Source organism: Rhipicephalus sanguineus, chromosome 3 (genome assembly GCF_013339695.2).
Source record: "Rhipicephalus sanguineus isolate Rsan-2018 chromosome 3, BIME_Rsan_1.4, whole genome shotgun sequence".
NCBI lineage: Eukaryota > Metazoa > Arthropoda > Arachnida > Ixodida > Ixodidae > Rhipicephalus > Rhipicephalus sanguineus.
Genome location: NC_051178.1, coordinates 227,368,510 through 227,393,466, shown reverse-complemented (window position 1 = coordinate 227,393,466; position 24,957 = coordinate 227,368,510).

The following is a 24,957-nucleotide window of genomic DNA, read 5'->3' as shown; positions in this document are numbered from 1 at the left end:
GGCCAAACCAGCTCAGAGCGGTGTTCCTGAAAACACACTCCCCCTCCACTGCCCACATCCTCCTCTCTCTTACGAATATGGAACTTAACGGTAAGCCGATCACCATCAAGCCATATGCACCCAATCCTCCCATCTCATGCCTCGGCGTCATACACAACGTCTGTGGTCATTTCACATCAGCTCAGCTCTTGCACGACCTCGAATCTTTCACTACTGACATACTCGCTGCACGTATGATGGGCTCCACTGAATCCGTTCTCATAACATTTGCTGGAACCGTCATCCCTCGCTTTGTATATTTTAAACGCGTCTCTTTCCTATGTCGCCCACATAAACCTAAGCCCCTACTTGTACATGGTGCCTTGCTATAGGGCACCGTGCTCACCAATGCCCTCAGCACAGCGTTGCGGCCAAGTGCCACCGCTGTGCAGCGCTTCTGCCCGCAGATCCTGCAGCTCACGTTTGTGCCCAACCTTGGTGCATCCACTGCCAAGTCAATACTCATTCATCTCTCGACTACACCTGCCCTTTCCTCCTTGCTAGCAGCGGGAGTGTGCCAAAGCCGCTTTTCTCCGTCGCACAGCCTTGCGCCGAACCACCCAGCCATGCCTGCCCTCCTCTTCGACGCATGAATTCCGTTCACCCCCTGCAACATCCACCCCGGGATCCTACGCCGCTAAAGTGAAAGGCGCGTCACCGCAGTACCCTCCTTCCTCTAACAACACACCCTCACCATCTATGGGTAACGGGAGCCGTTCCTTCGATCTCCGGCTCGCAATGCTGGAACGCAATCAGCGCGAGCAACAGCGCGTCTCAGATGAGCTACAGCAGAAAATCCACGCTCTGACGCAGACCCTAGAAACCACTACCTCTTCTCTTACCTCCGAACTCGCGGAGTTGAATAAGAAACTCGCCACGCTCACCGCCCCGACCTCCGACTTCCATGTAGCCAAACTGGCTGACATGGTCGAAACCACCACCACCGCACACCACACTCGCTTGGTTCAACTGGAAACCTCGATTGTCCGGATTTTCCCAACCCTCGAAACCCAATCCAAGCAATTGGAATCCTTCACTTCTATGCTTAACTCCCTGCAAGACTCGCTCCCCCCGCCAAAAAAGAAGGAACCCGGTCGCACAAGCGCCTCCGCCACTGCAATGACTTAGATGGCGCCTGGAAAGGAGCTCGAGATTTTGCAGTGGAACTGCAGCAACTTTCACCATAATAGGACCCCTCTCCACCAACATATCCTCAACCGCCCATTCCTACCCCATTTTCTTCTTCTCCAGGAGACTCGGATGGCCCGCACCCTCCCGGGCTACCGCGCCTACCATGCTACGACGGGCACGCCACTTGCGTCCATTTATGTACGCACCGACGTTCCCGTCGAACCACTTGACATCCCCTCCACTCTCGTTAAATATTTATGGTGTGGTCTATTACCAACCCTCTTCTCGTATCTCTCTCACCTTTATGTCTTTTTACAATCCCCCTGCCACATCTTCTTTGTTCAATGCCTTGGAAAATTCCTCCACTCTCTTCCTTTGACTACTGTTGGGACTCCGGGTCCTGCGGGTCTCATCATTGGTAGCTGGCCTCCGTCAACGGACCCGTCGTCCCGCCAATTCAGAGAGGAGAGGCGCTCGTTCGAACGACAGAGATTTATTTACATGGCAGAAATGATCAAGTGATCAAGAGACAAGTGACGAGTAACAAGGGTAACAAGGGTCACATACAGAACGTCTTCGGCCTTTTATAGCGCCGCGTCGTCAACCGTGGGCGCATTGTCCGCATCTTCAGCCAATACGGTCGTCTCGGCGCCTTGCCCACGAGGGAGGGGAAAGACACCACACATGGAGAGGGCACAAACTACACGATGCCCAAATATGGTCACAAAACCTCAAACGAGCCCAATATGGTCACGAACTCACGGCACCAAGAGCTTGTACACGGCAGATTCCAGAATTCTCCCGGCGAGGGGGAAGAGCCTGAATGGGAGATGGGGAGGGGGTTGATGACTACTCGGTCCTCTGCGCGCAAGACCGGTCCGTTGACCTTTGTTCTCGCTAGCCTGCGAGGTCGTCTCAAGTGCATGCTACCCCTGGAATGCGTCGACGATCTCCTTGACGGGTTCGCAAACGTTGAAAGAACCCCAATGCTGGGGACGGTCGTAACAGTCTCTCGCGCGGGGGGGTAAAGATCTCGATGGGCTGAGGTTTGCAGCCACAGTCCGGAGAGATCAGCGCCGCCATCCGGTTTGGTGAAGATTTTCCTTGATGACCACCTGCTTCATTGTGGGCTCAACAGACAACACATACGCTCATGAAAACACAACTACTCAGCCGGTGAGCGCCGGACAATTCCGCCAAACCCCACCAGGCAATTTTCCCTTTTAACTGACATTTAAGAGTACACAATTTATTCAAAATTTTACTCCTACGTTAAGGTGAAACTAACTACAACACTAGAAGCACACCGAGCCTGAAACCCTGCATAGCAATGTCTTCACTGTTTTCTAACAGGTTCAATCAAACCCCAAAAGAAATAAAAAAAACATAATCAAGAACCCCTGTCTAGGTCAGCAAAAAAAATATGCCAGAACTCTCGAGACAGCCTCTCGCGTCAGGGGCATCGACTCAAGCCATCAGCGTTGCCATGAAGTTCCCATTTTAGTATCGTACCTCAACGTACGTTGTGGCAAAACTAGGCTCTAACGCAGCAGCAGATACCAAACCTACTTCGCGCTATACATAAAACACAAACAAGTGAAATTCGGTTCCCCTCGAGAAACGCTACCACTGCTTCACAATTAGCAGTCGTACAAATATTCACTCATGACTACCGTGACACACCTTACGCAGTCAGCTCACTCCCGTGCGGGTCGCTGCTTCCGCACAAGTTACTCATAACATTGCGCCCACAACTATTTCGCACCAATGCGTATAGGCTCAATAAAATAAACACATACATCGCTTAAAAATACCAAAAGTAAGAAACTGCTTAGCTAAACAAACTAGTCGCGGAGATAACAAACGAACACTACATCCAACTAGAATAACCTTACAAAAAAAATCCTTTAGACAATCTGTCACATTCTCCGACAAGCTTACAGCTTTCTTCCACTTTTAGTCGTACTCGTGGCGGTCGCGGTCTTGGCAGCATTTCGGATCGCCAGAGACTACAATGAGCGCGCCCTATTAGCTGAACTTCGCCGTCACGCCTTATTCGGGAATTCAGACGGTTCCTTTCACAAAGCCGAAGGGGACACGAGAAACGCGGGTGAAAGGGTGGAAATTTTCTCTTTTTGTTTGCTTTCACTCGGCACTCCGCTCCTGCCGCCCCTCGTCTAGGAACACCTCGACATGGTTGTCCCCGCAAAGTTGTGCCTGTGGAAGGCACGCTCCGTCGTGAAGATGCGCATTGTTCTCCACCACTTTCCCCTTTTCGCCACTTGCACCTGACTGTACGCCACGGAGGACGTTTTCTCGAACAGACCGATGACCTGTCCTTTTCCTTTTTGCGCCGCGACGGTCGCTTGCACCCGACTGTAGGCCTCAACGGACGTTTTATGAAACTGCCCGATCGCCTGCCCTTCTGTCTTTCGCGCTGCGATGTGCCACCCGCACAAGTCCGCTTCTTTCTTTTGCGGCGACGTTTGCGAGCAACTTTTCCCCGATTACGGTGGACATCACTCTGGGTTGCGACATCGGCATTTTCACAGCTCAAGGGTGCTTGTGCGCCACCTTCTCTCTTGCCCAAGTCATTGGACTTCTCCGCTCCGTTGCACTGTCGGGCCAATTGATCTGTGCGCTCATTTGCAAAAACTACAGCTGGGCCCTTCTCGACAGTATGGCTCTCTACCCTCTCATACTCTGGGGCATTTCCTCCGCTATCAACAGGAACCTGTTTAGAGAGGCCCTCTCCAATAGTACTGTCGTCTTTAAGGAGCGTCGAATCATCGCTAATTTTAGGACTAGCATTGTCCTCTTCTCCCTCGACTTCCGGAAGGCCATTCACGTGTTGGGGTGCGAGGGAAGTCTCCAGCTCCTCAATGACCCTATTAGGGCGGCTAGAACTAGCCTCGGTCCCAAACGGAATGCCTTTCGGAATCCTTTCCGTCTCTCTACCAACCGCGGTCTCGTCATCTATTAGCTCTGCCTTCGCGCAATCTGAGAAACGCATACATTTATCAGGCGCGATTTGTCTCTCGTTTTTCTCCGCAGAAGGCTCCGTGCACATGTCGAACTCGTAGAGACGCGTACATTTCCCTGGTGGCATCTCACAAGGAGCGGCTTTCTCTGTGGTTTTATCGCACCTTTCGTGTGCAACCTTTGCGGTCGTCTGACCACTCGCCCGCATTGCACTACGTTTAAGAATCCTTTCGACCACGTTGGCTAAACGCTTACGAATCCTTTCCATCGCCTCGTCTGATGCTCGCATTTTAGCCGCCTCTCTTTCGGCCTCTGCCTTTCTTTCGGCTTCTGCCGCTTCCTTCTCCTGAATGTCCATGACACTGTCGCACTCGTGGACACGCGTACATTTCCCTGGTGGTATCTCACAAGGAGCGACTTTCTCTGTGTTTTCAAAGTGCACCGCACTCGCCACTTCTTCGCACCTTTCGTGCGCAACCGCTACAGGTGTCTGACCTCTCGGCTGTATTGCATTACGTTTACGAATCCTTTCTATCTCTTCGTCTAATGCTCGCATCTCAGCCTCGTGTCTACGTATCTTTTCTGCCCTGATTTCTGCCTCCTTTCTTTCGGCTTCTGCCTCTGCCTTTCTTTCGGCCTCTGCCTTTCTTTCGGCTTCTGCCGCTTTTCTTTCCTCAATTTCCTCGACACACTCTGAGAGCTCGTCATCCTCCGCTCCCAACGCGAGAATCACCTCTATCAGCTCTGGCTTTCTTAGGGAGTCCGACACGTCTAGATTCAACTTCCTTGCAAGTAGCAACAACATTGGCTTTCGCAGGGATTTCAAATACATGGCTGCTTCGATTTCTGCTTTCTCTGTTCCACAAAGATTCCCGCCTTGCAACTAGGTAATCCTTACGACAACGACAGCTAAGCTTTACAAAGCTACCACACAGATTTCTGTCTTGTTGCAAGTTACCCTTTTACCTAGTCTACAACGACTCCACCAGCCTTTACTTATCACAAAGAGTAAATGCTGGCTGCTTCCAGTACCGCTTTCTCTGTTCCACAAAGATTCCCGCTTTGTAACTAATTAATCCTTACGGCAACGACAGCTAAGCTTTACAAAGCTACCACACAGATTTCTGTCTTGTCGCAAGTTAACTCAGTCTACAAATAAAGCTTCAAAAGCTCTTACACGGGATCCTGTCCTGTCACTGTTTACCTTGACGTCACCGACAGAAAGAGCTTAACCAAGCTATCACACAATTTTCTGCCTGACGCAAGTTACCTGTTAACCCAATGACCAAGACAGACACTCTCTACCAGCTTTTACTTAACACACAGAGTAAATGCCTGGTAAAGTTCAACAGAGAAAGCCGGCACTCACCCAGCTCGCAGTCATGCCTCCAGCGTCGTGCATCTCAGACGGGCCGTTCCGTTGCCTCTCGAAGTTGATGAGCTCGTGTCATCCTGCTTTCGTCCAGTTGTTGGAACTCGGGCTAACTCCGTCCAACCGCTTCCGTCCAGTGGTCGGTACTCGGGGTCAGCTCCGTCCAACCGTTTCCGTCCAGTAGTTGGTAGTCGGCGTCAACTCCAACCAACCGCTTCCGTCGAGTGGTCGGGCTCGGGGTCAACTCCATCCAACCGCTTCCGTCCAGTGGTTGATCTCATGCAGGGTCAACTCCATCCAACCGCTTCCATCTCTGGGTTAACGATATCGAACCGCTTCGATTTCTGGGTTGACGATATCCCACCGCTGCCGTCCAGTTGTTGGGACTCCGGGTCCTGCGGGTCTCATCATTGGTAGCTGGCCTCCGTCAACGGACCCGTCGTCCCGCCAATTCAGAGAGGAGAGGCGCTCGTACGAACGACAGAGATTTATTTACATGGTAGAAATGATCAAGTGATCAAGAGACAAGTGACGAGTAACAAGGGTAACAAGGGTCACATACAGAACGTCTTCGGCCTTTTATAGCGCCGCGTCGTCAACCGTGGGCGCATTGTCCGCATCTTCAGCCAATACGGTCGTCTCGGCGCCTTGCCCACGAGGGAGGGGAAAGACACCACACATGGAGAGGGCACAAACTAACACGAAGCCCAAATATGGTCACAAAACCTCAAACGATGCCCAAATATGGTCACGAACTCACGGCACCAAGAGCTTGTACACGGCAGATTCCAGAATTCTCCCGGCGAGGGGGAAGAGCCTGAATGGGGAGATGGGGAGGGGTTGATGACTACTCGGTCCTCTGCGCGCAAGACCGGTCCGTTGACCTTTGTTCTCGCTAGCCTGCGAGGTCGTCTCAAGTGCATGCTACCCCTGGAATGCGTCGACGATCTCCTTGACGGGTTCGCAAACGTTGAAAGAACCCCAATGCTGGGGACGGTCGTAACACTACCCATATCCTCCTTGGGGGTGACTTCAATGCTCCTCACAGGCTCTGGGGTTACCCCCAGACACTCAAACCAGGCCGCCTTCTGCACTGTTTTGTCCAGGAACGTCACCTCACCCTTCTTAACACTCCTGACACCCCTACTCGAGCGGGCACTGCCTCACAGCGCTTCACTACACCCGACCTCACTTTCTCCCGGGGTTCGCTTTCTTTTCACTGGCAGGTGTCAGCCGAAAACTTTTTCAGTGACCACTTTCTCATACACATCACCACTTCCCTTTCCCACATGACTCGGACACACCACGTCGTTCACACTGACTGGGAGGCACTCCGCACTAATCTCCTTTCTGACTCATATGAAAGTTACGACGACTGGACATCGCGGATCTCCGCAGCATTGACATCCAGCAGCCGTCGCGTTCGCTTTCGACACCCCATTTCTGACCCTGATCCTCACTTACTCCGTTTATGGCGTCGTCATAAACGTTTGCAACGCTCTTTCCCCTCCCAGCCGCATAACGTCCAACTCTCCTCCCGCATTGATGCTCTGCGTGCTGAAATCGTGACTTAACGGCGCATCCCTCGAGCACTCTCGTTGGAACGCGCTGTGTGACGGCCTCGACTCCGCATTGCACTCGCGATCCACATGGTCTCTCTTTAGATCTCTATTAGGTACTAAGCCTGCCCTTGCTCCCACCCTAGCTAAAGCGCTTACTCACGGGACTCCGTCTGATGTCTTTGACAATTTAACCTCTTTGTATCTCCCGCCTCCCTTAACACCTTCCTACCCAGATTACTGTGGCGATACTAATCCAGACCTAGATCGCCCATTCACCCTCAGGTAGCTTGAAGCTGCCCTGACAACTCATTCTAATCGCTCGGCTCCCGGCGAGGATGAGATAACATATACTACACTCCGCAATCTTCCCGACAACGCTAAAGAATTCCTCTTAAAAACATTCAACGAAGCATGGGACAGCGGCTGTCTTCCGAGCTCTTGGACATCCTATCTCATTTGCATGATTCCGAGGCCGGGCAAGCCTCCATCCTTCTCTAACCTTCGCCCTATCTCTTTGACGTCGTGCGTAGGCAAGACCTTTGAGCGAATGGCCCTGACTCGCCTGTCTGATTTTATTGAAGCGAGAGAGTTCTTCCCCCATTCTCTTATCGGCTTCCGACGTCGCGTATGTGCGCAGGACATGTTCCTCGTGCTGCAGCACACATTTCTCTCACCTTTTCGCAATCAGATTCATGCTCTTGTAACCGTTGATGTCCGTAAGGCATTCGATGGTGTTTGCCATGACCACTTATTGGCTCAGCTCTCCTCCCTTTCATGTGGTTCCCGCATGTATTCTTACATCTGGTCCTTCCTTTCTAATCGAGTAGCTCGCTTTAGAGTCGATACTCATCTGTCCAACCCGCACTCCCTCACCCGCGGCACTCCTCTAGGTGCCGCACTATCTCCTACCCTATTCAATATGGCTATGACCCCTCTTGCCTCCCAACTATCCGAAATTCCTGACCTCCATCATATTTTTTATGCCGACGACATACTCTCTGGTGTACGTCTGGATCTCCTGGACAAGTGCAGGATACGTTACAGCGTGGCCTAGATCTTATCGCTTCCTTTCTTTCCACTGCTGGCCTGTCTCCTGCTCCAGAGAAATCTGAGCTGCTTTTGCTCAATCGCTCCGCTTACCAGCGCTCCCACAATGATCTCATCTCCCTGCATCTTTCTGGCTCTCCCATTCCTACCATTCAACAATGCAAAGTTCTTGGCTTCCCTTTGCATGCGGCCAAGAACGCCCAGGCCCTCCATCACGCTGTCAGGACCTGCCACTCGGTAACTCACCTCCTGCGACGCGTTGTCACTCGGCAGTCGGGTCTCCACGAGGCTCATGCGTGCCGTGTTACCCATGCGCTCGCCCTCAACAAGTTCCTGTACTTTATACCTACGTTCAATTTACCCAAACCCATCTTAACACCCTCGAAAGAGCTCTGTTAGGCCTCTACAAGGCAGCTCTCAACCTCCCTATCACTACCTCTACCACTAAGCTATTTGCCAGTGGCCTCTTCCATCCACTACGTTCTCTTCTTTCGCTTCATCACGACTCTCAGATTGCGCGTCTTTCTCTTACCCGTCAGAGTCAATGGCTATTGGCCCAAGCGGGTATCCCTCACATTCCAGTTCCCGTTGCCACCTTGCCTCCTTCCGCGTGCACCCCTGCTCCCAACCTTCGTATCCTTCCTCTCCCGTCCAACATGTCCCCCATTCTGCACGCCGGACGTCGTCACGCGGCAGCGCAGCATCATTCCCCTCCTTTTAAATGCGAAGCATTTCTTAGCGAACTTCTGCGACTTTGAGCGTATCTATCTATCTATCTATCTATCTATCTATCTATCTATCTATCTATCTATCTATCTATCTATCTATCTATCTATCTATCTATCTATCTATCTATCTATCTATCTATCTATCTATCTATCTATCTATCTATCTATCTATCTATCTATCTATCTATCTATCTATCTATCTATCTATCTATCTATCTATCTATCTAGCCGCCTACGACTTTGTGCTCTCCTGGCCGTTTCGTTAATCGGACGTATACGAAAATTGGTGTGTCATAACTTGGCCTTATTACGAACATAAATGGTAGGTCATATCATAAAAATCATGACACGCATGTCATGAACAGCATGATTTACATTCCACGGCCTTTGGGCTCCCTGGCCGTTCCGTTAATCGGATGTGTACCAAAATTGGTGTGTCATAACATGGCCTTATCACGAACATAAATGACAGGTAATATCATGAAAATCATGACACGCATGTCATGAACAGCATGATTTACATTCCACGGCCTTTGGGCTCTTGCGGCCTTCCGTTCATTTCATATATACCAAAATTGGTACGGCGTGACAAGAGCTCATGACGAACATAATGACAGGTCCTAACATGCAAATCATGACGCGCATGTCATGTACAGCATGATTTACATGACATGGTCTCGGGGCGGTCGCGGCCGTTTAAATGAAGGGATACATACGAAAACTGGTATGACAAGACATTTCTGTATGACGAACATAACTGACACGTGGTAACATGAAAATCATGATATGCATGTCATGTATGACATGATTTACATGCCACGCTCATGGCGCACTTGCGGCCGTTTCGCTAGATTGATATACACCAAAATTGATACTGTGCGATTTGACTTTATGAAGAACATGAATAACAGGTGGTAGCATGAAAACCATGACATCCATGACATGTATGTCATGATTTACATGCCACGCTCATGGTGCATTCGCGTCCGTTTCGCTTGCGTGATATACACCAAAATTGGTGTTACGCGACACGACAGTATGACGAACGTAAGTGAGACGTGGTAGCATGAAAATCATGACATGCAAGTCATGTACGACCTGATTTACATGCCACGCTCATGATGCGCTAGCGGCAGTTTCAGTAGATTGATATACACCAAAATTGGTATTGCGCGATGTGACTGTATGATGAACATGAATGACAGTTGGTAAGATGAAAACCATGACATGCATGTCATGACTTAATTGCCACGCTCATGATGCATTCGCGGCCGCTTCGCTAGCTCGATGTACACCAAAATTGGTATTGCGCGAAGCGACTGTATGACGAACGTAAATGAAAGGTGGTAACATGATAATCATGACATGCATGAAATGTACGACATGATTTACATGCCATGCTCATGGCGCACTCGTGGCCGTTTCGCTAGATTGATATGCACCAAATTGGTATTGCGCGATGTGACTGTATGAAGAACATGAATAACAGGTGATAACATGAAAACTATGACATGTATGCCACGTATGTCATGACTTACATGCCACGCTCATGGTACATTCGCGGCCGTTTCGATAGCTTGATATACACCAAAACTGGTATTGCGCGATGAGATTGTATGATGAACATTAGTGACAGGTGGTAACATGAAAAACCATAATATTCATGTCATGTATGGCATGATTTACATGTTCTACTCATGGTGCACTAGCGGCCATTCCGCTCATTTGATATACACCAAAATTGGTATTGCGCGATGTGACTGTATGACGAACATAAATGAGAGGTCTTAACATGCGAATCATGTTATGCATGTCATGTACGGTATAATTTGCATGCCACTGTCATGGTGCGCTTCCGGCCGTTTTGTTAACGTGATATATACCAAAATTGGTATGGCATGACACGAGTGCGTGATGAACATAAACGACAGGTCATGCATTTATATACCAGAATATGCGTTTCATTGGCATCGTGTACACTAGCAGCGGCCGTGACACTAGATTGTGCACGCATGCGTGCATGGCAAACATGCGATATATGATGGACTAGATGCCATGGCATGAATGATTTCATTTGGCTCAAAGACAAACAAGGCGATGTATGGAGCTCTTTGCTGGCTGCTTCGCATTACATCGATTCCCACAGTGCGTGGGATCTGCCGATTTTTTTCTACACAGGGTGTCGCCTATATGGATGCCTCGTTCGTGGCTCCTCGGGGTTCCTGCGGCTACGCTATCTACCATTCACACCTTTCGACACCTGAAACCCACACCAGCGGGCCATATCTGAATCCGCCCGATGTACTTTCGCTCGAGGTCCTTTCCATTGTCCACGCCTTACAGTCATTTTCTTCCCGCCCTTCACTCCCCGAGTACACGATATACTCTGACTCTTACGCCGCCATCCGTAACATACAGAACCGCACATTACCCCCATCCCTCCTACTGGAGGTTGAGCGAGCTGTCTATGCACTACAACCTTCCCCTGTTTTCCTACGCTGGGTTCCTGGGAACTCGGTGATTGATGGCAATGAGCTGGCTCACCGGCTCGCCCGTGACATATTGCACCGGGCACCGTTCATTCCCTGGCCCACACCTTCGAAAGACAGTGGGAGCTCCGTCAAGAACGATGGGAAGATCTCCATGCGCCGTACTATCAAGGAGGTATACCTACAGCTCCGACTCGACAAGCTTCTTTACCCTCCTCCTCATCCATCGCTCACTCTACTAGAGGCTCGAATTCTACGGCACATCCAAATGAATTGCCTGATCACCCCCTCTCGCCTTTCTTTTATAAATATAGATCGGACCCCTGCTGTCCCAATTGCCCATCTACATATGCAGACCTGTCATACTGCCTTTTCTAATGCCCAACTGCTCAGCAATCCAGCTCTTACCCTCCCCCTTCCCTTTCCATCACCACCTGGCTCGACTGGATCGGCGCCGAAGGGGAAGAACAGCGTCGACTGATCGCGCAGGCGGTCGAAATGCTCGGCCTATAAATTTGGCTGAATAAAAGTCTATTACTACTACTACTACTATCTTCACATGCTGCTTCCGTGACAGTTAGGAGTGACGTTACAAGAATCATGGCCCTAAGTAGAACAGTGCTAAGTTTTCATCAGCGCCGATCACCTCACCTTCGTATTCATCCATACATGCAAAAGCACTGCAGCAGTACTGCACAGCCTTCCCCTGCACTTATCTGCGGGACCCTGCACTAGGATTCTTGTCGGTGGCACCCGGTTGCTGTTCGTTCAGCTCCGATTATTAACCATCCTGCATGGAGCAGTCGACCTCCCACCATTTATGCTACCATTCCCGACGCTAAATACATCTTGTCCACGCAACCAACACTCGGTACCTTATGGAAGAGTAAAAGAAAGCTTTTTCACTTTCTGTTTTCTCGTGCAAAGTACGAACAAGAATGTGATAAGGGCAGCTTAAAAAATGGACATACATGTAAATTTATATGAACAAACAGAATGTGCAGTGCTAGCAAACACAAGCGTACTTCCAGCTTCCAAAGTTGCCGCTGTTGACTAGTAACTATGTGCTTGAAGAAGTCTTTGTAAAACCGCTTTTAATAAAAGAACCGCATGCAGACCTTCTGAAATGACACCAGCCCACAACAGCGTCCAACTTTAATTAGCGAGAATGTTTACACGCATTTAAAAGCATGTTAAGTGTAAGGCAGACGCCAGCGGAAAATTGAGGTACATGTAGTCAATAACCTGGAATGGAATATCAGCAAAATTAATGCCGAGGAACATTTCCCTTCTTTATGCGCAGACAGCATACTTAAACGCGCACACACGCACGCACACACACACAGACTCTCACTCACTCACTCACTCACTCACTCACTCACTCACTCACTCACTCACTCACTCTCGTGTGCGCGAAAAGAATATACATCATCATCATCATCATCAGCCTGTCTACGCCCACTGCAGGGCAAAGGCCTCTCCCATGTTCCGCCAATCAACCCGGTCCTGTGCTTTCTGTTGCCACGTTATACCTACAAACTTCTTAATCTCATCTACCCACCTAATTTTCTGTCTCCCCCTCACGCGTTTGCCATCTCTTGGAATCCAGTCAGTTACCCTTAATGACCACCGGTTATCCTGCCGACGTGCTACGTGCCCGGCCCATACCCATTTCTTCTTCTTGATTTCAACTATGATATCCTTAACCCCCGTTTGTTCCCTGACCCACTCTGCTCTTTTCCTGTCTCTTAAGGTTACACCTAGCATTTTCCTTTCCATCGCTCGCTGCGTCGTCCTCAATTTAAGTTGAACCCTCTTTGTAAGTCTCCAGGTTTCTGCTCCGTAGGTAAATACCGGTAAGATGCAGCTGTTATATACCTTCCTCTTGAGGGATAGTGGTAGACTACCATTCATGATTTGATAGTGCTTGCCGAATGAGCCCCATCCCATCCTTATTCTTCTAGTTATTTCACTCTCGTGGTTCGGCTCCGCGGTTACTACCTGTCCTAAGTAGACGTACTCCTTTACAACTTCCAGTGTCTCTCCCCCTATCGCAAAGCGCTGTTCTCTGCCGAGATTGTTCCACATTACTTTAGTTTTATGCATATTAATTTTCAGACCTACTCTTCTACTTTCCGTATCCAGTTCAGTAATCATGAGCTGTAATTCGTCTCCCGCGTTACTCATCAATGCAATGTCATCAGCAAATCGCAGGTTACTGAGATACTCTCCATTAACTCTTATCCCTAATTCTTCCCAGTCTAGGGCCCTGAGAACCTCCTGTAAACACGCGGTGAATAGCATTGGAGAGATCGTGTCTCCCTGTCGTACGCCCTTCTTTATTGGGATTCTGTCGCTTTCTTTATGAAGGACTATAGTGGCTGTGGATGCGCTGTAGATGTCTTCCATTATGTTTATATAGGCTTCGTCGATGCCCTGATTCCGCAGTGCTTGCATGACTACTGATGTCTCCACCGAATCAAATGCCTTCTCGTAATCTATGAAGGCTATGTATAGGGGTTGGTTGTATTCCGCGCATTTCTCTATCACCTGATTGATAGTATGAATATGGTCTATTGTTGAGAAGCCTGTACGAAATCCTGCCTGATCCTTTGGTTGATTGAACTCTAATGTCGTATTAATTCTGTTAGCAATTACTTTTGTAAATAGCTTGTAGACAACGGACAGTAAGCTGATGGGCCTGTAATTTTTCAGGTCCTTGACGTCCCCTTTCTTATGGATCTTATGGAAAAGAATATACAGATGCACATGAAAAAAGAAGTATAGTAGCTTCGCACTTGGGGCCAAGCCTGAAGGAAGTGCAGAGCTGGGCGGCCTTCTTTGTTGCTCTTTAATTTTCTCTTTCTTTCTTTTTATCTCTTTATTTCTATTTATTTCGTTCTCTCTAACTCAATTTCCTACTCTTTCTCGCTCTTTCTATCTTTCTTCCTCTTTCTTGCCTTTCTTTTTCTCTCTCTCCTTTCTGTCCACACACACACACACACACACACACACACACACACACACACACACACACACACACACACACACAAACACACACACACACATATATATATAATATATATATATATTTCTCGCCTGCTTCCGCCTTCTTTCTCTCTTTGACACTCTCTTTCTTTCCTTCTCTCTTTCTCATTTCTTATGCTATGCTTTACTCTCTTCCCTCCTCCTTTCGCTCCTTCTCACAGTAGCATCTCTCCTCATCCTCATTTCCCTTTCCCACCACCTCTCTATACTACACTATACAAGGCAATACCATGTTCGGCTACTGTGCCTGGAGAGCCGAGTGCTTAGGACGCTCGCCTTCGGATCATGGCTACGCGGGTTCGAATGCCACCTCGCGAAGAAATTCATTTGTAGCGTTAGGTACACTTGCCTAGCCGGAGCCGATTTCGCGTGGATGGTCATGAGCCGTGCTGCGCATGCGCGAGGATCAGTGATATCACACTGCTGGGTCACCGGAGCTGGCATCTCACGCGCTCTCCGCCACCGCCGCGCGCGGCTCGCCGCTGCTGGCCTGCGCCGCATTCGAGAGGAGTGACGACATAGCCATAGACACAGTGGCTACTGTGTACACAGCTATGGACACAGCTATTCGCCTTCGCTGTGCAGTCACCATCTCACACTGCGCTGGGGCCGCTTGATAGCGCCTCTGACTGGCGTTTGCAGTTGGGTAACGCCATGGAGAAGGAGAGCACAAATGCTGTTCGACGGCGCAGAAGAGCCGAGAAGCTTATCTCATCGGATCCCGAAGTAGTTGCCTGGCAATTAGTGGTTCAGCGTACGAAGAATGAACAGAAGAAGGCTAATAATCCTAGACAATCTGGAAAGCTAAGAATAATCAGCTGAACCTTTGCTATCGCTACGTATATCCTGGCATGGCCGAGCTAAGCCACTGCAAGTTTTTTGCCTAGAATTTTTCCGTTTCTCTTTCTATCTCTTTTCTCTTTCTATATATATATATATATATATCTGTACTCGTTCTCTCGCACATCAGGGTTATTGCATCCCTCGCCGGAGAGAATCTGCGCACTTGTCTCGGAGCGGAACGGGAGATGAAGAAGAGGAAAAAGAGGTCGAAGAGAGCGCGTGCCGGTTCTGATGATCATTTCGGTTCACTTGTCATGGACCAATTGTGAGCTTAAACAACTCCGCTGTTAAAAAAAACATCTCCTCAGCAGACACACGAAAGAATGCTTTTTGCTCAAGCCACCTATAAATGCCTACGTGCAGGGTATGTGATTTCTCTTTCACAATGGTCCGACATATGCTCGTAACACTTACGCCGACGGCTGGTGCAAAGAAAATCTTTCACATTTTTTTTTCTCCACATACGCTGCTGACAGCTGCCTGCCACACGTCCCCACGCGAATTTTTGGAGTGCTTTCGGAATTCTATCTCAGACTTTACAATCTTTCGCGTGGCCCACCGCCCTACCTCACTCGATCTGTTTCCCCCAACCTCCAGGCAATTTCCACTTTCCTTCATTTTTCAGGCAGTTGAAAGCAAAGATGTTTTTTTGGGATGCATACCTTTTTTATCATTTTACCTTCACTACAAGATATGTTGAACTTACCTGAGAAGCTTCTGGGCTTTCAAATTCGTTTACGAGTAGCTGTGGGTCTTGTGGCCCTTTTCCTTTTAAGCTTCAGCTCGAATGCACACCTGGCGCCGTCACGCACAAGGTTTCACTGTTTCCATATACAGTTAGCATATATTGTTGTTCGATTTACCCACTCCAAGAGATCCACATACTGTACAATCAAACTTCACCTTCGGTATTGCTAATGTGACACACGCGAACTCCGGTTTGTAGACGAAGACAGGGATTCTAAGTATATAGACATGTGCGCTCGAAAACAATGAAAAGCTCTTTTATTGTTTCTATTTATATATCTAGTTGTTTTGTTCTTCTTGGCTACATGTCGGGTGGCCATCACCGGGGATGCTTTTCAGTGGAATGCCTGCAGCTGGCATTTTTCTTCAGATGTCTGCGCAGTGGCACGCATTTGAACGGTGAGAATATAACCTCAAAAAAGAAATGCAAGAAGATGGAAAGGAATGAATGGGGGTAGTCTCGCAAATTCCTTTATCGCAGCGTCCGGCATGAAGATGGCTGCCGAAAAGAATTCTTCAGGAATGTGCTCTATAGAATTCTCAGAAAAGACGATTTTTATTCCCTTGGACATATACTTTTTGAAGTTAGCGAATGTAAAAGTATGGTAGATTGATGAAATTACTGATAGCAAAAATATATATAAAGCTGAGTTGCATTTCAACTTTGCTGAAGCGGGATGACTGCCTGTCTGGATCATTTCAACACAAGCGTGGTTAGAGAGGCACAGTCGTCGGATTCTGCTTAGAAGAAAATCGCGTTAGTGTGTAGCAACGCGTTAAGCTGTGGAATGAAATATGAATAATACGTCGCTCACTCATAAACATGGGCGGAAGGGTTTTGTTTAGGACGTCTTGTTTTACAGATTTAGCTAATTAGTTTAATAGTTCATAGCTTGCCTACAAACATTGTACATGATACAGATGGAGTTCCACAATTAACAATCATTGTGGCCGGAAGAGGTATGCGACGCTTCTAGGGTTGCTTACTGCTATGCCATGGCCTTGAATACAGAGTGTTTCCAGAAATGTGTCCGAAAAACCTCGAAAATCAAGGAAATACGATATTTCTTCCATGCCTTCACAATTACTGCTTCCGCAAGCATCTTAAGATGGCTAAATGCATCATTCGGCACAGTAATTAAGAAAGTTAAATTAATTATCCTTTTCAGAAGTGCAGTTAGGCGGTTATGTCAAACGGGAGAATTGAAGTCCTTCTTGCGAAAAACCCACTGCAGCTTTGAGATTCCGAAAAAACGGCTAATTGCGATGAAATGAAATTCAACCAAGTTGAGCGGTGAAACCGAAACGCTGTAGATCGCAACAGCCATAGTCTTCCGAGACGTCCAGAATGAGTAAACGTCGTTATAATTGCATGCGCAGCCCACACACCCACCAACTTCGTTGTGTGGGTGTGCGGGCTGCGCTTGCAATTATAGCCCGCATGGCACACCTAAGTTAACAACCGTGGAAGAACTACACCTCCGTAATCGTTGCCTTCAACAGTGAAGTCATTCTGGCCGTCTCCTTGTTGCGCTCATTGGTGTTTCGGTTTCGCCGTTGAATTTGGTTGAATTTCATTAGGCTGCAATAATTACTAGAGACCGCTTTTTCTATATCTCAAAGCTGCGATGGGTTCTTCGCATGAAGAACCTCAATTCTGCCATTTGATATAACAGTCAAACTCTACTAATTAAAAGGTTAATTAATTTAACGTTCTTAAATACTGTCCCCAATGACGTCTTTAACCATCTTCAGACGCCTGCCATTACGAAAAAAGAATTAGTGAAGGCAGCGGTCAAATATCGTATTTCCTAGCAACAGTACTGAAAGTTGGGCGAGTTGGTACTCATTCGTGACTTCTTTTGCTCAAAACGTACACGGTCACAAGGAAAAAAAAAAGGCAGACAAGACGGGCGCAAATTCACAACTGATTTATTTTGAACAACGAACTGTACTTTTATCTTCACGTATAACAACCGCCCCCCACCCCACAATGTCCGATAAAGAATTCGACTTCTTGAAAGGCACGTGCAACAATCCGTCTACAGATGCGTGAAATCCTCAAAAAAAAAAAAAGAAAAGTTTGTTCTTTGCTTCTTATCATGACGTAGCGCTGAATAAGTTTTCTTTAGTTTTCCCGTGTGTTCCTGGGTCCACCTGTGGGGGGCGTTTGTTATACGTGAAATAAAAGTACAGTTCGTTGTTCAAAGTAAATCACTTGTGAGTTTGCGCCCGTGTTTTCTGCCTCTTTTTTTCCTTGTGTCCGTGTACATGTTGCGCAAAAGAAGTGATGAATCGTATGTCCTGATTTTTGAGGATTTTCGGGCACATTTCTTCAAACACCCTGTATAGGTCAAGCGATTGAGGTAATGCTCAAACTTAGCGTCATTAATATTCAAGTTCTCCAATCAAGATTCCTTAGGCTGGCACAATAGTCTGAAGAAGAGAATGAAGTGATGTTGCAGCAGAAATAAAAAAATAAACCTTTCTTTGCAAAAAATAGAAGAAAAAGAAAAGTAACGGTGTGGCCGCAAGGGCGTAGCAATGAATGCGATAGCAACAAATTGGAATGTCAACCGAAGAACGGGAAGCAGCTCAAAACTTGCAGCGCGCTGGTGAAGCGCAACGGACGCACGAAAAGAGCGCACACAGGACGGGCGCAAACTAAGAACTGTTACAGTTCGACAATTGCACCGCGCTGCTCATACACAAGGAAGGACGTATGAAAAGAGCACACATGTTTAAACAGGACGCGCGCGTACTAACTGTCACAGTTGTTACTTCTTTGCGTTTGAGGAGCGCGCTGCAATTGTCGACTACACGCAACCAACTAGCCCCTACTTTGCTCTTATAGCTGGCAGCGCACTCCTTTCGCAAACGTGGCCGCTGCAGCGAGCGAAATGGCCTTCGTGCGGCTTATAGCTTTAACGCAAACTTTGCGGTGAAAGCACAAGACGTACAAGCCTCGTCCCTCACGAGATAAGCGCGCGAGCCCTGGCTATCACGCCCTGCAGGGCAAAGTAAAGATCGGGCGCGCGCAACGTTAGTGAAACGCTGGACGCGCGCATCCAAACTCCTGCGAAACACGAGCGGGGCGATGACCTTTAAAGCGCACAATTCGCACCATCTCGCGGGTTATAATGAACACGCTGAAGCACCTGAGAGCTCTGCGTACCGCCAGCAGTAAATGGTGTATATAACTAGCTCGGCGTTAGTATGCTGGGTGACGTATGGTACTTGGCAGAATTGTCAATGCACTGCGCTGCGGAGCGGGAGGTTGCTGGTTCGAATCCTCGGCCGTGCTTCGAAAAATTTTGCTTCTGATTTACTTTTTTGTGGCTTTTACACATATGTGCATACATATACATATAGGGAACATGACGGCGATGGCAAAAACCCCCCGAGACTGTCCATAAATTGTTACCGGAATAAAAAAAAACGAAAAACCATTCAGTGCATTCTGCACCTCAAACGAGCCAGAATGCGTTTGTTTCGGGTTCTTACCTACACTCTAAGCACGGTAATGTTTACTAAAGGTGCACATTTTCACAAATTTGTGTACTTATAAAATAGAAGTTATCTAGTAACCTTTAGTACCCGTTCACAGTATCGAGCATTCTCACGTAAAAATAGAGGTTACGTTGTACAGTACACGGTATACTGTTTACACAAACGGCTTGCAGGAGATTTTATACGGCCACATCACGTAAAAATAGAGGTACGTTGTACAGTACACGGTATACTGTTTACACAAAACGGCTTGCAGGAGATTTTATACGGCCACATCACGTAAAAATAGAGGTTACGTTGTACAGTACACGGTATACTGTTTACACAAAACGGCTTGCAGGAGATTTTATACGGCCACATCACGTAAAATAGAGGTTACGTTGTACAGTACACGGTATACTGTTTACACAAAACGGCTGCAGGAGATTTTATACGGCCACATCACGTAAAAATAGAGGTTACGTTGTACAGTACACGGTATACTGTTTACACAAAACGGCTTGCAGGAGATTTTATACGGCCACATGACGTAAAAATAGAGGTTACGTTGTACAGTACACGGTATACTGTTTACACAAACGGCTTGCAGGAGATTTTATACGGCCACATGACGTAAAAATAGAGGTTACGTTGTACAGTACAGGTATACTGTTTACACCAAAACGGCTTGCAGGAGATTTTTATACGGCCACCGCTCTGCGCCTCTTCTTTCCTTAGCTCTTCTTTCCTTCGACGCATTCCAGGAGGTTACGCTCATCGCATGCTTGATCAGCCAGGTGTGCCACAGCAACGGAAGCACAGCCTTCCACTCTTTCGCACTTCGTGCTGCGCATGCCTCGTGTTTTTTTCCGCGCTTCACTGTGCGGTGTTTAATACACCGTCTATATACGTACGCTAAGAAATGCGAACCTTTGCGGAAGGTGTCACATGGAAGGTGCTTCTCGGAACACACGCGATGGCGCATTGTAATAAATCAAGCGCATGACTGGCTTATAGAACGTGACAATTGCGGTGACGAGGCCAAACGCGTCACCTTTCGCTCATTAGAAGAGGCAGCTAACAAAACCTTCGCATATTCGAGGCGACTTGGAGTTAGCATGCACACAGTAATGATGAACCGCGATTATTATTAAAATGTGGTCGACCCGTCACTATCAATGAAGACCAGAGATTTTATAACAGTACCATGATATAGGTGTCAGGCAATCCTCTCTTGCGTCCAACTTCTATGCAGTTTAAGCAGGTTGGCCTGATTATAACACATCAATTATTTTTTCCTGTCCGTGCAATTCATTGCCTGTGTGATTCGTGCTTATCAAACTACGTGTTATCTGATAATAATACAGCCGTCTATTTGTTATAGGGCTATTTGCCATTTTGTTCACCTTCAAATATGGGATCAGCATTGGAAAGTGGATACTGACAAAATGGGAAGTTGACAAAGCAGGGAAGCTGCTGAAGGCGGATAAGAAGTGCGCGGAGAATTAACAACTGCTCCTCACGGCATAGAGTATATTCAAAATTGATATACAGACTACTCGCCATACGCCACGTTAAGTCACTTTTACGTACTTCTCGCAAAACCCATAGAAATGTCTGAAATCATCGCGTAATAGGTAGCTGGCTGGTACGTATGTGCATATTATATACGAATGCTGAATGATATTATCAGAAAAACACGCAGTAAATGCAAATGTATGCATACGCAAAACATACAATAATACCAAGAGCGCATATCAAGAGCCGGAACGCGGTTTCTCGAGAGATGCAAATTGTAATGCTTAAGCATCTACGTAATTGGATCAAGAGAGGATACTTGTCTGATACACGTGGCACAACTCATGATTAAGAATATCTGTCAATCATCTGCTCTTCTTAATTATCGTTTTAGTGGCAGACATATTTGAACGACGCGATGCTTGTGGGCGAAGGTGTGAAGTTATGATGCATGCAAGCTCTAAGCCAACCTCCAAAGGAAATTGTTTGTGTTTTTTCTTGCGATTAGGGAAGCGTACATCTCTTGACACGGACACCGAAATTGTCGTGCTCTAAGCAAGACATGTACCAGAATTCTTGCAAAGCTCCAGGGGGTATTCAGGAAAGGGCAGGCCATATGACACCTCCGTGAAAGTTCTCATTACTCTGTGCTACATATTTGTACGCTGCATAATAAGGCCCGCAGAAAGAAGTACAAAATATTAGGCGTGCACAGAAAGAAGCCCTAAAGGAAGAGCCACGCTTCTCTTGCTAGACGACACTTGGCTGGGCCGATCATGCGCGTAGCGAGTGGTCCGAAATGAGTCGCAGAAAGAAGATCGAAAGAAAAAAGAGGCACATACCCTTTGTTAGTCGACACCTGGGTCGGTGGGCCATGGGTAGAGCGGTCATACTGAGTGGAGCCCCCTGCAAATAATACGTGATCAGCGTCGTGCTTCTCCTTAAGTACACTAATGTGTGCGGCATACCATAACTGCTGGTACTTTGCACATAAGCAGGACAGCTGAAACTCAGACGGCAGCTAAAAAGAGGGTGATTGTCAGTCCTTTACTATTGTTGCTCGGGTTGTGCGTGCTCCCAAGAAATTTTCTGAAGAAAAAAAAAACATGCACCATTCGAAAAGAATCATATTTCATTGCTTTTATACCTCCAAAGCAGAATACATCAAAGTTTATTGATTTATAGCTTCAGGGACTTGTCTAGCTGATAGAAGACCGCAGGTATTCAAAGCGTTTCCCCTTGTTTTCGCCTGTGGTTGGTACAAATTTACAGGAGCAGGCGGTCAGGATCGGCAGTCAAACCCTCTCTTGCTGCATGCACCATCATGTTTCATCAGTCAATATGTCAGCTGCTAATTCGTCAATCTCCTCGCTGGACAGTCGATCCTAAAAAGGGAGGACCGTTATTTTACACTATTACAACGGTTACTGCCACTTTGCACACAACTGCCGATAACATGTAATGTGAGACACATGCTCCACCCCCCCCCCCCCCCCCAAAAAAAAAGGGTGTTACTTGACCAATACATAAGCGTTCCTCAAATCTACTATCCTGTGCAATACGTTTATCGGAAAACAAAAATCTTATTTGAAAACGCACGTTAATCCCAAATGCAATTTACATCTGTTTAGCACACGAGTCAGCAATACAATAATGTAAGTGACAGTTTAGTAGCAGAAACACGACAGCAGGTGATTAGAAACAGAAACATTACAATTTACATTTTCAGTGACCATACTTGGCATTTCACGTGCAGCTTGAATATGCTCGTTTTCCTCAAGGGGCATATTCCACTTGACAGTTCATAACCTCGGCTGCACCAAACGTAAGGCATATCGGCGTCTGGAAGTTTCCAAGCTGCCTGATAGATCATCCCAGCATGCCTTGGGCGGGATGTATGCTGTAAACAGTTCCAACGCAACACATTTAATATGGCGGGAAAAAATCATTTGTGTTGTCTACGTATCTTTAAACATTCCGGCTTTCACAGTTAAATCACATGTATACTGATTCATTTTTTCTAACCACAATGACACGTTGCTTGCACCCTAGAACAGAACGAGGACACACAAAAAAAAAAAGTTATCTCAGTGCCAGAGAACAAATTTTTATCGCCAAGGAACTAAGGACATCGAAAGACATACCAACCACACTGACCATGTCCCCCTTTGAACTCCTACGTTGCACGATTGCTGGCATTCGTGCTATCTGAAAAATCGTTAAGCCACAGCGTATCGCTTATCGCGTAACATATTCTCAGCTGCCCCGTTTCGATAGCGACGCATTTAGACGTAATCGAGCGACGCAGAGCAAATACTGACGGCAACAATGCGTAAAAGCATTACAATTTATTTTTCTGACTCGACCCAACTCTTACAGCAGCGTAAGCATGAGCATGAATTATCTGAATTTTGAATGCCGTACATTGTGATCTGTATGAGTGCAACTATGGAATGAAGATGAATTCAGCATATCTTTGTGGTAAGGTTTCAAGTTACGTCAAGACGGAGAAGTTTGAAGTCTGACGGAAGCCCGTCTGGTTGGGTTGATACGTGGTGGGTTGAAAACCCGAGGCACTGTGCCGCCTTAAGCAAAAAGCACACACACACATACACACACATACACGCAAGCGCACACACACATACACGCAAGCGCACACACACACACACACGCGCACACACGCGAGCACACACGCGCACGAGCACACACGCACACGCGAGCACACACACACGCGCGCGCACACACACACACATACACACATGCGCGCGCACGAGCACACACGCGAGCAAACACACGCACGCGCGCGCACACACACACACACACGCACGCACGCGCGAGCACACACGCGAGCAAACACACACACGCGAGCACATACGCGCACGAGCACACACGCGCGCGCGCACACATACGCACGCGCGAGCAAACACACGCACACGAGCACACACGCGCTCTCGCGCAAGCACACAAACACGCACGCACGCGCGAGCACATACACACACGCGAGCACACACACACGCGCGCACGAACACACGCACGCACACGCACACACGCGCGCACACGCACACACGCACGCGCGAGCACACGCACACACGCACGCGCGAGCAAACACACACACACACGCACGCACACACACTGAGTGGTCGGTATCAAGAGCGACTCGAGATGAAGACGTCGTGACAGTCATTTTTCTCTAGCGCGAGCACGTGCCTTCCCCCAGTCGATTGCGTGTCCCCTGAAACGTGCTCAGCCAAAGCACCGGATTTAACAATTTATTTTTTCACGTCATAAACGTCCTTTTGTGTGTGTGTGTGTGTATTAAATGTTTACTTCGGTCGGCGCAGTGCCTCGGGTTTGCTACATTCAGCTACACACGGAAGGATGCTGTGATTTCCTTTAAGACACTTAAAACTACACTTAAAACGCGCTCTTAACGCCATTTCATTGTCCTTGGGGTACTTAAAGCTTTATTCATTTCGGTAGCGCAAAACAATTTTAAAGACAAGAGAGGACACGTAGACAGGACGGGCGCTAGACATCAACTGACTTTACTACAAGGAAACACACAAAAACCCGTTGCACAGGCGCGACGCGCTACATCACTCTACGAGGGCTTTTTTTTTTCTTTAATGTGTCTAATTTTCTTTGCGCTACCGAAATGAACACCAGTGATCACAACCAACTAGCCCGCATTACCGCCTTAAACCCTCATCGTCACCAAAACTACCGCAGCAGAGTTTGAAGCATGGCGAAAAGTTGAATTAGCCGACACGTTGCGTATAGACGCCACGAAATATCATGTACCGGTGACAAGGTCATGACAAACAGCCCAGACTGCCATTGAAGGAGCGAGTTACTGCGCACGCAGAGCTCGTCTGGGCAAAGCTGATCCTGGGCACTTTGTTTATGCCGCCTACCGTGACTGCAGCCTTCATCGAGCGTGTTGAAGGTACCAAGACGGCGAC